This window comes from Schistocerca americana, chromosome 7, assembly GCF_021461395.2.
Source record: "Schistocerca americana isolate TAMUIC-IGC-003095 chromosome 7, iqSchAmer2.1, whole genome shotgun sequence".
NCBI classification, from domain to species: Eukaryota; Metazoa; Arthropoda; class Insecta; order Orthoptera; family Acrididae; genus Schistocerca; species Schistocerca americana.
This window is the reverse complement of record NC_060125.1, coordinates 119514419-119529853: the sequence shown is the minus strand read 5'-3', so window position 1 is coordinate 119529853 and position 15435 is coordinate 119514419.

The window sequence follows — 15435 nt, the reverse complement described above, 5'->3', positions numbered from 1 at the left end:
GTGTTTGCTCATACCCCTCAGAGCTCTGTGTGTTTGCAGGCGCTTACACAGTAGCTTCTCCTGAATCTTTGTTAGTGTGTTTATTAGGCATATTGGCCTGTAAGTCTTTGGATCTGAAGGATCCCTGTCGGCTGATTTCTTAATAATGACTGCTTTGGAGGTTTTCCATACTGTAGGTACCCTGCCCAGCCGTAAGGCATCGTTCAGTAACGTTGTTAGGAACGGGGTGATCTGCGGTGCTAGATTTTTCAGTGCTTCCGAGTGGATACCATCTGGTCCAGATGCTTTCTTGTTTTCGAGCTCTGAGATTGCTAGCGCAACCTCTTCTTGCGCAAAAGGAGAGATAACAGGTGCCGTGTTGTATGGTGTGTGTGGGTTTTCTCTTAGTGTTGCATGATATTGTGTATCTGTATCGATGTCAGGGAGCAGTTTATACAGCTGAAACTCCGCTGTATTCCTCCATCCCCTCGTCATCGTGCCGTCATCCTGCCTTAGCGTTCCCAGAACTAGTGGGATTTTTATCTTCTCTGTCAGTATTTTGTATGGTTTCCCCCATATATTTTGCTCTGTTTGTGGTGTTACAAATAGCTCCCATGTTGTCTACGCGTGTTGTGTATAAGTCTTGTGCAGGCCTATATGCTTCAAGTCTTATTCGTCTGTCCCTATCTGCTATCGCCTATCGTTTGCTTCTTGCATCTTGTTTAAGTCTCGTGAGTTCGTTGGTCCATGGTACTGGTGAGCATTTTGTGTACTTTGCTGTCGGTATTGAAGTGTTTTGTGCATGTTGTATTACCTGTGTTAACTTGTGTGCTCTACAATAATACTTTCATTGATGTTTTCTAGATCGTGTCGTTGGATAATTTCGGTTAATTTGTTCCAGTCTGCTTTATGCAACAACAAGTGTCTGGTGTGTGATTTGGTGATTGCGTTCTGAGTGTGAGTTAGTGTGTATGTTATGACATTATGATCACTACTGGTTATGTTGTCGTGTACAGCCCAGTTTGTTACGTATGTCATTGCTGCATTATTTGCTAGCGTAAAGTCGATATGACTGCTCGTACCATCGAACCCTGCATATGATGGTACTGGTCCTTCCGTATTCATTACATGTAATTGTGTTTCTTCTATTATATCGGTGATTATGCGTCCTCTGTCATCTGTTCTGTCTGAGTTCGAGAGGGTCGATCTGGATTTAATGTCAGCACTTATCACAAATTTTTCGCCTCTGGCATACATTACTAGGTCTCTGATGTAGTCTGCGTATGGCTGTATTTGATGGCTGTATTGGGTGTACATGGATGCAATAACCCATGTGACGTTCCCGTCAGTTGTCTCTATGCTAACCAAGTGTTGATTGCATAACTGTGTTACCTTAATTATGTTATAAGCTCTATTTAAAATTACTATTGCAGCCTTACAGTCATTGCTGCCTGTTATTGTGGTAGCATGTTTTGGTAGACATATTAGCTGCCCATTTCTATTATAACGTTCTTGTAAGCACATGATGTCTGCCAGCAAGTCTCGTGCTATTTTAGGGATTTCCACGCTCACTGTCGTACTGTTTTTTTGTATTATGTTGTAAGATATTCATTATTTGTCTGTGTGTTCTGGGTGTTTTACGTGTACAAAACATTTATTGCCAGTCTGTGGGTAATCGAAATACGTTCGTCCGTGTGCTCTTTCATGATCTATATACAGGGTGGTCCATTGATCGTGACCGGGCCAAATATCTCACGAAATAAGAGTCAAACGAAAAAACTACGAAGAACGAAACTTGTCTAGCTTGAAGTGGGAAACCAGATGGCGCTATGGTTGGCCCGCTCGATGGAGTTGCCATAGGTCAAACGGATATTAACTGCGTTTTTTTAAAATAAGGACCCCCATTTTTATTACATATTTGTGTAGTACGTAAAGTAACATGAATATTTTAGTTGAACCACTTTTTCCGCTTTGTGATAGATGGCGCAGTAATAGTCACAAACATATGGCTCACAATTTTAGACGAACAGTTGGTAACAGGTAGGTTTTTTAAATTAAAATACAGAGCGTAGGTATGTTAGAACATTTTATTTCGGTTGTTCCAATGTGATACAGGTACCTTTGTGAACTTATCATTTCTGAGAACGCATGCTGTTACAGCGTCATTACCTGTAAATACCACATTAATGCAATAAATGCTCAAAATGATGTCCGTCAACCTCAATGCATTTGGCAATACGTGTAACGACATTTCTCTCAACAGCGAGTAGTTCGCCTTCCGTAACGTTCGCACATGCAATGACAATGCGCTGAAGCATGTTGTCAGGCGTTGTCGGTGGATCACGATGGCAAATATCCTTCAACTTTCCCCACAGAAAGAAATCCGGGGACGTCAGATCCGGTGAACGTGCAGGCCATGGTACGGTCTTCGACGACCAATCCATCTGTCATGAAGTGTGCTATTCAATACCGCTTCTACAACACGCGAGCTATGTGCCGGACATCCATCATGTTGGAAGCACATCGCCATTCTGTCATGCAGTGAAACATCTTGAAGTAACATCGGTAGAACATTACGTAGGAAATCAGTATACATTGCACCATTTAGATTGCCATAGATAAAATGGGGCCCAGTTATCATTCCTCCCATAATGCCGCACCATACATTATCCCGCCAAGGTCGCTGATGTTCCACTTGTCGCAGCCATCGTGAATTTTCCGTTACCCAATAGTGCTTATTATGCCGGTTTACGTTACCGCTGTTTGTGAATGACGCTTCGTCGCTAAGTAGAACGCGTGCTAAAAATCTGTCATCGTCCCGTAATTTCTCTTGTGCCCAGTGGCAGAACTCTACACGAGGTTCAAAGTCGTCGCCATGCAATTCCTGTAGCATAGAAATATGGTACGGGTGCAGTTGATGTTGATGTCGCATTCTCAACACTGACGTTTTTCTGATTCCCGATTCTCGCGCAGTCTGTCTGCTACTGATGTGCGGATTAGCCGCGACAGCAGCTAAAACACCTACTTGGGCATCATCATTTGTTGCAGGTCGTGGTTGACGTTTCACATGCGGCTGAACGCTTCCTGTTTCCTTAAATAACATAAATATCCGGCGAAAGGTCGGTACGCTTGGGTGATGTCGTCCAGGATGCCGAGCAGCATACATAGCACACGCCCGTTGGGCATTTTGATCACAATAGCCATAGATCAACATGATATCGACCTCTTCAGCAATTGGTAAACGGTCCATTTTAACACGGGTAATGTATCACGAAGCAAATACCGTCCGCACTGGCGGAATGTTACGTGATACCATATACTTATACTTTTGTGACTATTACAGCGCCATCTATCACAAAGCGAAAATAGTGGTCCAACTAAAACATTCATACTTTTTTATATACTACTCGAATATATAATAAAAATTGGGGTTCCTATTTTAAAAAAAACGCAGTTGATATCCGTTTGACCTACGGCAGCGCCATCCAGCGGGCCAACTATAGCGCCATCTGGTTTCCCCCTTCAAGCTAGACGAGTTTTGTTCTTTGTAGTTTTTTCGTTTGACGCTTATTTCGTGAGATATTTGGTCCGGTCACGATCAATGGACCACCCTCTATAACCACCGACAAGAACTGCAAATAACCTATGGTTTGCGCGTGCCAGAGTCAGCAAAGTAACACCAAAATTTGTCTTATGAGTAAGTACTGGGATAATGCTTTAGTCTGAACGTATTTATCGTCGACGGCACCAATCAAATTAGGAAGATTACAAATATTACAAAATTTCTTTTCGGTCTGCGTCTACGTTGTTTCATCGTCCATTGGCATGTACAAGGGGTGTTCAATAAGTAACGCAAAATATTGGCTTTATTCAGAATTCCAGTACACCACACTATTGCCCACTGTTTTGGCTACAAACCCTATTTCTCAACATAATCTCCGTTCAATGGACGGTCTTACGCCACATTACTAGGAAGGCCTGTATGCCTGCATGGTGCCACTCTACTGATCGTCGTCATAGTCAACTTCTTGAAGCATCGATAACCTCCCCGTCATCCACTTACTGCTTCCTGCAGAGTGCATTCTTCACTGGACCAGACAGATGGAAGGCAGAAGCTGCAAGATCCGGGCTGTAGGGTGGATGAGGAAGAAGTTTCCAGTGAAAATTTGTGAGCTCCACTCGGGCTGACTTGTGAGAGGCCCGGAGTTGTCAGTGGGAAGGAGAAGTTAGTTCTCATTTTTGTGCCAACGAACGCGGCGTTGTTTCTTCAGTTTCCTGAGGGTAGCACATTACTCTTCCAAATTGATCGTTGCACCGTGAGAAGACATCAAACAGTATAACTCTGGTCCCAGAACACCATCGCCATAACTTTACCAACTGAAGCTGTGACTTTCAACTTTATCTTTGGACGAGGGGTGGCGTGGCGCCATTCCATGGACTGCAATTATGTTTGCATTTCGAAGTGATGCACCCCCGTTTCATTGTCTGTGACGATGCTCAACTGAAAAATATCATGCTCAGTCTCGTAACTCTCAAGTAAGTCCATCCAGATGGTCCATCGTTGCTCTTTATGGTCTTCTGTTAGGTGGCGACAAACCCAGCGGTCACATATCTTTGAGTACCCCAACAGGCGGACGATTATGGTACCACTACCAACAGAGACGTCCAGTTATGCAATGAGGTGTTCGATTGTGGTCCATCATCAGCTCGAATGAGAGTGTCCGCGCGTTCCAACGTTGCAGAAGTCACAGATGACTGCAGTCAGCTGACACGTGGGAAACTCGACAGATTTGCGCGACCTTGTTGCAATGATGACAGGCCTCACGCCCAACGATTCTCTTTTGCACAGTTTTGTATTCATTGGCAAGGATAGGTGGGCTACAGAATGGTATGGCAACTATCGTCTTATGACAGCTGGACACGAGGAGAAATGGTTAGCGAAAAGATATCACAACAAACAGAAAATTTACTTAACTTGTATGTCTCCACGCAAACGAAGATTCGATACAAATAAGCCAACAAGAAGTAGAATCCAGCACTTCATTGTCAACTATGAAGAGTCTTGCTGTACTAAGCACCAACTACGGCAATGGAGCCGTGACTGGACGCCGTCTGCGTAGCATCACGTGGCGATGTGGCTTCCAGTGCAAGTGGGCTGCGTGGCTGCCGCCGGCCGCCCCACACTGCAGCAGCACAGCGCGCCCGCAGTGCAGAGTAGCCGCAAGTGTGGCTCAGCGGACACACTCCATTGGCTCCGCCAGATCCCACACCACTGCTGTCGACACGAGACAGGACTTGCCATTCCGTTACCAACTTTGATACGCCATGAGGTAGTATCGATACGTGATAACACAGACTCATCGTGGTTTTGTTCACTGCTAGGTCCCTGCTGACATTCTCCAAGCTTCACAAGCTGCGACATCGTCGCGAAAAAACAGTGACCCGTATATGAAAGAAGTTTCCTTTAATTTACGTCTATGGTCGCAAACTGTTTGATAACAGATTACCGGTTTCGGTCATTAATGACCATCATCAGATCTGTTTCATAAAAACGAAGTCCTAATGCACCGCCACTATGGCTGCAGTACATTACGACTTTGTTTTTATGAAACAGATCTGGTGATGGTCATTAAAGACCTAAACCGGTAATCTGTTATCAAACAGTTTGTGACCATAGACGTAAGTTAAAGGAAAGTTCTGCAGTCTCTTATGAATATCTACAATGCCCTTAAAAAGTTTTGCATCACCTCGATTCCGAGAGTCCCGGAAACTGTACAGAAAATTGGAGTAGAGGTCAACATCATTTCCACCCTTTCTATTGCTCATGAAAACCACACATTGCACTTTGCACTACCACATAGCGAGACCAGAGATGGTGGTCCAGATTGCTGTACACACCGATTGTCCGACGCCTCAACGGCGATTCGGCGTAGATCCCTCAGAGTGGTTGGTAGGTCACATCATCCATAAACAGCCCTTTTCAGTCTATCCCAGGCATGTTCGATAGGGTTCATGACTGGAGAACATGCTGTCCACTCTAGTCGAGCGATGTCATTATCCTCAAGGAAGTCATTCACAAGATGTGCACGTTGGGGGCCCGAATTGTCGTCCATGAAGACGAATGCCACGCCAGTATGCTGCAGATATTTTTGTGACGGCTCCCAAACCCAAGGTCCTCGACGGTACTTTTGGGGCAGCCACCACAAATTGTATAAATCGTGGGTAGAGACCAGAATGTAGCTACGTCTGTTGGCCGAAAAATAGTTGATGACAAGAATAGCGCCAGCTAGAATGAAGAGATAACTTATCTTTATTTCTGACGAAACGTGCACCAGCAATACAAGTCCAAGTAATATCCAAGAGTAATCCGTGTACTGAGCCTAGTCGAATACAATAGCAAATATCACACTGCAATGGCTCCGCTATAAACTCCACGAAAGGCTAGCAATAGACAATCGACAATATACTGTCGGCAAGAGAATGTCCGTCTCGAGGCCAGCCCTCTTCCTTATATGCAGATGGTAGAGGGCGCTGCGGACCCGAGCTCAGCCATGGCACGACCTCTTCCGTCGGCGGTAACGCCCTGAGACGCCGACGGCCGCGACAGGAACTGTGGCCAGCGATGTCACGGTCAGGGCGCGCGTGCGCGAGTTGGTTGGTTGGTTGGGTCCGTGGATACAACAGATATGATTGTACTATCGATCGGAGGAAGGCACTTACGTATCATACAGCCGTTACGGCGCCTTCCATGACCACCAGCGGCGTACATCGGCCCCAAATAACGGCGTACATCGGCCCCAAATAATGCCATCCCAAAACTGCACTCGCTGGACAGTGTGTCTAAGGCTTTCAGCCTGACTGGGTTGCCTCCAAACACGTCTCCGTCGATTGTCTGGTTGAAGGCAAATGCGACACTCATCGGTGAACAGAACGTGATGCCAATACTGAGCGGTCAATTCGGCATGTTGTTGGGCCTATCTGTACGCGCCGTATCGTGTCGTGGTTGCAAAGATGGACCTCGCTATGGACACTGGGTGTGAAGTTGCGCATCATGGAGACTATTGCGCACAGTTTGAGTCGTAACACGACGTCCTGTAGCTGCACGAAAAACATTATTCAGCATGGTGGCGTTGCTGTCAGGGTTCCTCCGAGCCATAATCCGTAGGTAGCGGACATCCACTGCAGTAGTAGCCCTTGGGCGGCCTGGGCGAGGCATGTCATCGACATTTCTTGTCTCTCTGTATCTCCTCCATGTCCGAACAACATCGCTTTGGTTCACTCCGAGACGCCTGGACACTTACCTTGTTGAGGGCCCTTCCTGGCACAAAGTAACAATGCGGACGCGATCGAACCGCGGTACTGACCGTCTAGGCGTGGTTGAACTACAGACAACAAGAGCCGTGTACCTCCTTCCTGGTGGAATGACTGGAACTGATCGACAGTCAGAGCCCCTCAGTCTAATAGGCGCTGCTCATGCGTGGTTGTTTACATCTTTGGGCGGGTTTAGTGACATCTCTGAACAGAAAAAGGGACAGTGTCTGTGATACAATATCCACAGTCAGCGTCTATTTTCAGGACTTCTGGGAACTAGGGTGATGCAAAACTTTTTTTGATGTGCGTACATCGTCAACACCTATCGGCATTAGATAAAACTATAGGGGCTGAAGGGGGAATATTCCATGATGTCCAAGAACAAAACCTTTCAACCAAAATTGTCCGAAGAAAAATTGTTGCATTACTTATTGAAAGCCTTCGTATGTAGGCTTTCAATTCCGCCACATGGTATCACAGGCAGAATATACTGCTTCTTTTTACCCATGCTGCACTGGAATAACCACGAATGATGTCCCCTGTTACAGCGTAACTTACGGAAATGTTGTATTACAAGTAGGATAAGTATTCGATTTTTAAAGATATGCTTTAATCTTACAATTACGAAATATGTTATCGTAGCTACTGTACACGTTTTTCGGATAAAAATGTCGAGAACGCTGAACAGAATGTGGGAATATTGTCCTCAAGCCTTCAGTCTTCGGAAAACGAGTTGCACTCAGGCAGCACTGACGCTTTCAGCTTCAAAATTCAAGAAATGACCATCATTTTTGTTTTTTGTTTGAACGTTTGGGTGGACGTCAGTCAATTATACCGCTGAACTTCTGCACAACACAGTTCTAAACTGTATGGTAAGTTAATATTATTTTGAGCTACAATGATTCTAATAAAATTCCCCCACATTCAATTTGAAATACTTCGGAAAAAAAGAAACCAGCAACATGAAAAAAGAAAGTGATGGAGAACAATTTTCAGCTACTGTCCTTCCAGAATATGAAAGAAGAAACATCAAATACAGTTGATGGTAAACTAACAACTACGAGGACAGTTCAATAAGTAATGCAACACATTTTTTTTCTGAAACAAGGGTTGTTTTATTCAGCATTGAAATACACCAGGTTATTCCCCAATCTTTTAGCTACACTACACTATTTTTCAACGTAATCTCCATTCAATGCTACGGCCTTACGCCACCTTGAAATGAGGGCCTGTAGGCCTGCACGGTACCATTCCACTGGTCGATGTCGGAGCCAACGTCGTACTGCATCAATAACTTCTTCATCATCCGCGTAGTGCCTCCCACGGGTTGCGTCCTTCATTGGGCCAAACATATGGAAATCCGACGGTGCGAGATCGGGGCTGTAGGGTGCATGAGGAAGAACAGTCCACTGAAGTTTTGTGAGCTCCTCTCGGGTGCGAAGACTTGTGTGAGGTCTTGCGTTGTCATGAAGAAGGAGAAGTTCGTTCAGATTTTTGTGCCTACGAACACGCTGAAGTCGTTTCTTCAATTTCTGAAGAGTAGCACAATACACTTCAGAGTTGATCGTTTGACCATGGGGAAGGACATTGAACAGAATAACCCCTTCAGCGTCCCAGAAGACTGTTACCATGACTTTACCGGCTGAGGGTATGGCTTTAAACTTTTTCTTGGTAGGGGAGTGGGTGTGGCGCCACTCCATTGATTGCCGTTTTGTTTCAAGTTCGAAGTGATGAACCCATGTTTCATCGCCTGTAACAATCTTTGACAAGAAATTGTTACCCTCAGCCACATGACGAGCAAGCAATTCCGCACAGATGGTTCTCCTTTGCTCTTTATGGTGTTCGGTTAGACAACGAAGGACCCAGCGGGAACAAACCTTTGAATATCCCAACTGGTGAACAATTGTGACAGCACTACCAACAGAGATGTCAAGTTGAGCACTGAGTTGTTTGATGGTGATCCGTCGATCATCTCGAACGAGTGTGTTCGCACGCTCCGCCATTGCAGGAGTCACAGCTGTGCACGGCCGGCCCGCACGCGGGAGATCAGACAGTCTTGCTTGACCTTGCGGCGATGATGACACACGCTTTGCCCAACGACTCACCGTGCTTTTGTCCACTGCCAGATCACCGTAGACATTCTGCAAGCGCCTATGAATATCTGAGATGCCCTGGTTTTCCGCCAAAAGAAACTCGATCAATGCCCGTTGTTTGCAACGCACATCCGTTACAGACGCCATTTTAACAGCTCCGTACAGCGCTGCCACCCGTCGGAAGTCAATGAAACTATACCAGACGAAGCGGGAATGTTTGAAAATATTCCACAAGAAATTTCCGGTTTTTTCAACCAAAATTGGCCGAAAAAAAATGTGTTGCATTACTTACTGAACTGCCCTCGTACATAACAGTATGGCACAATAGTGATCGACACGTTCTCGTTCAGAGACCAAATTGAAGGCAAAAGAAGGGTATTTGTTTCGACAACTTGTACAGAGGCGAGGGCTACTACTGAATCTATTTCCACATTTACATTCTGCAAACCACGTGGAAGTACATGGCAGAGGATACTTCGTGTTGTGCAGCTATTGTGGTTTGTTCCCGTTCCCGTTCCGCTCATTGATGAACCGCATGATGAATGGTTATTTAAACGATTCTGCGTGCCCTGTAATTTGCCTGATCATAAGAATCCGTTCAGTGGAAACCGACAGATGAAGGAAACAGATAGAAAATATAAGCACATACTTCCTGTAGCAGCATCTACATCGAAAGCTACCACTTACTCATTTACTTTCCACGTAATTACAATGGTTAATAACTTTTGACACTGTAGAAAAGAACAAATCTTCGAAATTCTGAATGTAGTAGGGCTAAAATACCTGAAGCGAAAGGCTATTTACAACTTGTACAGAAACTGGACGGCAGTTATAAGAGTAGAGAGGCATGAAAGGGAAGTAGCGGTTGAGAAGAGAGTGAGACAGGATTGTAGCCCATCGCCAATTTTATTCAGTCTGTAGATTAAGCAAGCAGTAAAGGAACCCAAAGAAAAATTTGGGGTAAGAATTAAAATTCAGGGAGAAGAAGCAAAAACTTTGAGGTTTGCCGACGACATTGTAATTCTACCAGAGGCAGCAAAGGATTTGGAAGTGCAGCTGAACGGAATGGACACCGCTTTAATAGCAGAATATAAAAGGATTTAAGAGAAACAAAACAATTATAATGAAATGTAGTCGAATAAATTCAGGTGATTCTTGGGGAATTAGATCAGTAATCGAGAAACTTGAAGTAACAGATGAGTTTTGTTATTTAGGCAGCAAAATAATTGGTGATAACCGAAGTAGAGAGGATGTAAAAATGTAGACAGGCAATGCAAGAAAAGCGTTTCTGAAGAAGAGAAGTTTGTTAATATCGATTATACGAGGGTTGCCCAGAAAGTAATGCACCCCATTTTTTTTCAACAATTCTTTATTGAATACAATGAGAATTACACACACGAAAGATTGGTGTTTTATCTACAGACCTTTTTTTCCACGTAATCTCTATCCTGTTTTATAGCCTTCCCCAGGGCGAAACAAGAGCGTGTATGCCCTGTCGGCACCAATCCTTGTCCTGGTGGCGGAGCCAGTGCTTCACTGTGTGAATCACTTCCTCATCGTCCTCAAAATGTCTTCCACGAATGGCATTCTTTAATGGCCCAAACAAATGGATATCTGGAGAGGGCTAGATCAGGTGTGTCAGGTGTGACAGCCGTGGATGTCTCCAGTCGCTGAAAATCGCGGAGCTCCTCCGAACCGCCCTTCTGACGACCACACCCTCCGTGCCGAGAGACTATCTGTACTTCTGTCGGCAGCAGATTCTCCATAGACTTTGCGCAAGTGTTTGTGAATATTCCCCAAGTTTCTTTCTCTGCAGTGAGAAATTCAGTGCGCTTGTAACGTACATCACCTGCCGATGCCATTTTGAAACTTTCCTGCAGCAACGCTATCTGTCGGAAGTGACTGAAACGTGGCGCAATCAGTCAGGAGACTTCAGATAATACACACGTAACGTCTCGCGTTCGCAGCATTGTTTTCAGCTGAGAAAATAAAATACAGTGCATTACTTTATGGGCAACCCTCGTAGATTTAACTGTTAGGAAGTATTTTCTTAAAGTATTTATATGGAGTGTAGCCATGTATGAAAGTTAAACAAAGAGGATAACCAGTTTAGACATGAAGACAATACAAGCCTTAGATATATGGTGCAACAGAAGAGTGCTGACGATTAGATGAGTAGATAATGTAACTAATAAGGAGGTACTGAATAGACTTGCGAAGAAAAGGAATTTGTGGAGCAATCTGATTAGAGGAAGGGATAGGACAGATTCTGAAACATCAAGGGCTCACCTATTTAGCATGGGAGGTAAGAGGTATGTATGGGGTGGGGGGTAAAAATGATAGAGAGAGACCAAGAGACGAATACGGTAAGCAGATTCAGAAGAACGCAGGTTTTAGTATTTATTCGGAGATAAAGGGGCTTGCACAGGATAGAATAGCTTGTAGAGCTGCATCAAACCAGTCTTCGGACTGAATACCACAGTAACAACAACAAAAAATGGTTCAAATGGCTCTGAGCACTATGCGACTTAACTTCTGAGGTCATCAGTCGCCTAGAACTTAGAACTAATTAAACCTAACTAACCTAAGGACATCACACACATCCATGCCCGAGGCAGGATTCGAACCTGCGACCGTAGCGGTCACGCGGTTCCAGACTGAAGCGCCTTTAACCGCACGGCCACACCGTAACAACAACAATTTACGTTTAGTTCAGTTAGTGTAGTTGTATTTGTTCTTGTCGTGGTGTTCAGTTCAAAGGCTTGTTTGATGCAGCTTTGCTGCAGACTGCATCCTTCTGAATCTGCTTACTGTCTTCCTCTCTTGGTCTCCCTGTACAAGTTTTGGCCCTTTCCCTCCACTTCTCTCCATTACCAGGCCGACGATTCCTTTATGTCTCGTGAAGTATCCTACCAACCTCTCCTTTCCTTTTGTCTGGTTGTACCATCTAGTTCAGTTCATTTGCTCCTCATTAGTCATTATGTCAACCCATCTAATCTTCTGCAGAACCACATTTGAAAAGCTTTTATTTCTTTTTGTCTGGTGTGTTTATTGTTCGCTATCGCATTCGTACAAGGCTACACCCCATATAAATATCTTCGGAAAAAGACTTCCTAACCCTTCAGTTGATATTCGCTGTTACCAAACTTCTCTTTTTCAGAAACTTTTTTCTTGCAATTGCCAATCTACATTTTATATTCCCTCTACTTATTATCAGTTACTGTGCTGTCAAAATGACAAAACTCAGCTACTACGTTTAGTTTCTCGTTTCCTAATCTAATTCCCCGAGCATCGCCTGATTGAATCCGACTACATCCCACTACCCTTGTTTCACTTTTATCGATGTTCATCTTATAACCTCTTTTATGACCGTCCATTCCGTTTAACTTTTCTTGCAAGCTTCCTCCGACAGAATTCCTATGTCGCCTGCAAATCTTAAAAAATTTTATTTTATGTCTCTTGGTTCTTTCACAACTTGCTCAGCGTACGGATTGAATGACATCGGGAACAGGCTACAAGTTTTTCATACTCCCTTCTGAACCAATACATACGAAGTACTCTGGTTTCTTTACAACTTGCAGCGCCGTACTTGATCTGTGCTAGCTTCAGAATTTCCGAGAGAGTACTCCAGTCCCATTTTCTGGAAAACTTTCTCTATCTCTACATGTTCTATAAACCTAACTCGTAGAGTCAGTTTTGCCTCACCTCTTCTTACATTTTTCCAAGACTTTTATCTTTGTAGACGGGCGCAGAATGCTCTTCATGCGAAGATCCCGTCAATAATGGTATTAAGTTCTCCTTGTAATTTAAAAGACGAGCTACGTCTAAGGAAGCTCGTTGTTTACTTCGGTCCACGCGAATGTGACACGAGTTACATGCGGCCGAGTATTAGAGTACTGGAGGAGAGGGGCAAGGAACATGAGCGACATATTTGATTGAAACAACAAAGAAAATCTGTTCTCGCCGAACACTACCTCGAATATAATAATTGAATTAAATACTATGAGAACAGTATATCGATGCAAACTTCACGTTTCCGGGACAGCGTAATTAAGGAGCCCATCGAATGAAGGACGTCAGAAAACTTGATTAACTGAGCCAGTAGTATTATTTTAAACCAGGCTTGGGACCCGGCACTCAGTTTATCAAAATTTCCCGGCCATTACATCCATTAGAACTGGAAAATGGCAAGAAAACTTCCATTTCACGGAGTAACAGTGCGGGCTCTCAAGAACAAATGAGCATCGTTGGGAGTAGAGGGCGGCGGATGTAGAACTCGGCCACGAACCGTGACGTCACACCAACAGCTGAGGACTGGAAACGCTGAAAGTGCCTAAACTGGATGTGCCGTCGGTAATAGCCGGAAACAGATGGGAAGTACCAGTACTCCGATAGATTTAGCAGTGTGAAAAGTTCCATTGTTCGCGGCACGAGAAACGCTGAATGCACAGAGAGAGTCAGTCGGCTGCAGCGGCAAACGCTTTACATCCTGCTTCTCGCCCGCTTTCCTACAAGCAAAAAGCAGTAACACATTTTATTTGCTTTCGTGAATGTTTTGTATGCAGCGCTTTATGATCAAAAGGAAAAGGCAAGGTTAGAAATATAGAGAAGAATACTGAACTGAGAATTCAAGGAAAGCCGTATGTGACAATCGGTTGGCAGTTGCTCAGAAAGAACCACCACAACCTGATGTAAGTTGGAATCATCGTAATTTATTTAACTGTATACTGTGCAGCATAATACAATAAAAAATTTCGTGTTATTTTGGCGTTTAAACTGCACCATCTTCCAGTCCCAGGAAATATTCAGCGACTTCATTTGACCAACAAATAAAGTGCTGAGAAAAAAGAAGGACCTATTTGCTATGGCCGATTTTTTCGAAGTGAAATGCAGGGACTATTACTTCTCGTTGGATTAGTGACGTCAATACTGCATTCTTTGTTACTGCTCAGGAATAAATGAGGTGATGTTGTGGACATTCAGTGGTCTCTTGTAAATGAACAATGGCGCTCACATCTTTAGTAAGACTTTCTTTTCTTCTATGTGTGCATCCGCAGCCGGGTGATCAAAGTGTCTGACTGCCATGCGGAGGACCCTGATTCGATTCCCGATACTGCCAGGGATTTTTCGTGGTTGGAGTAACAGAACGGAATATACTCCCCTTGTGATGCAAACCGTGGAGCTACTTGACAGAATAGTAGCGACGCCATGTCTGCTAATCCGACAACGTCCGGGAGGCGGTGTCTTGAGCCCGGACCCTCCGTACTGCATCCACAGGACACCACTGGCTAAAGGGCGACACGGCGTTCAGTCTGGTCCGATTGGCTCCTTTTTTTGTACAAAACACTTCTAAGCATTTCCCAATTTTGAAAAGTTTTTCCTGTCAGACGTTACAAATGACGTGGAGCTATCATAATTTGAATTGCTAATAATAAAACGATTTGACACAGTTCTTCCCTATTTTCTTACAACCTGATATTTCAGTCTTTCAGTGTTACCCCGTTTCTAATCTACAATTTTTCGTAGTCTGGCTTTAGTCCTGGAACGAGTACACACGACAGTACAACTCGCAGCACATCGAGAAGACGACTGGAGTGGTCGTCGAAACATCGTGCATAAAAATGAAGTCTATAACTCGACTGTAAACTCGAAGCTACACCATTAAAGCGCATCATGATCCGTACACGGCGACCTAGTGGTTGTGGCATGATGACTGTCTTGACACTAAGTGACTACCATATCAGATAGTTACTGTCAAGGAACATTGCTTGTAGTCGGCCGTGATGAGCCTTGTTTGTGAGGTATTCCAGTTTTTTCTTTGTTTTTAATTTTCCAGGTGACCTAATTAACAAAACGTCGTAGAGGTACGCGGTCCGACAGAAAAACCAAAGCAACCAGAAGACATCGCTGGATGTCATTGTCACTTCAAGCAGTGCACACTATTGGCGAGATTATTTAATGATTACGAGTTGCAGTTTCTCTGAAAGGTAGAACGGCCACGAGACCGCATTGTTGTTGTTCGCGTTTCGTGTTACTACCAGGACCAGTAGGG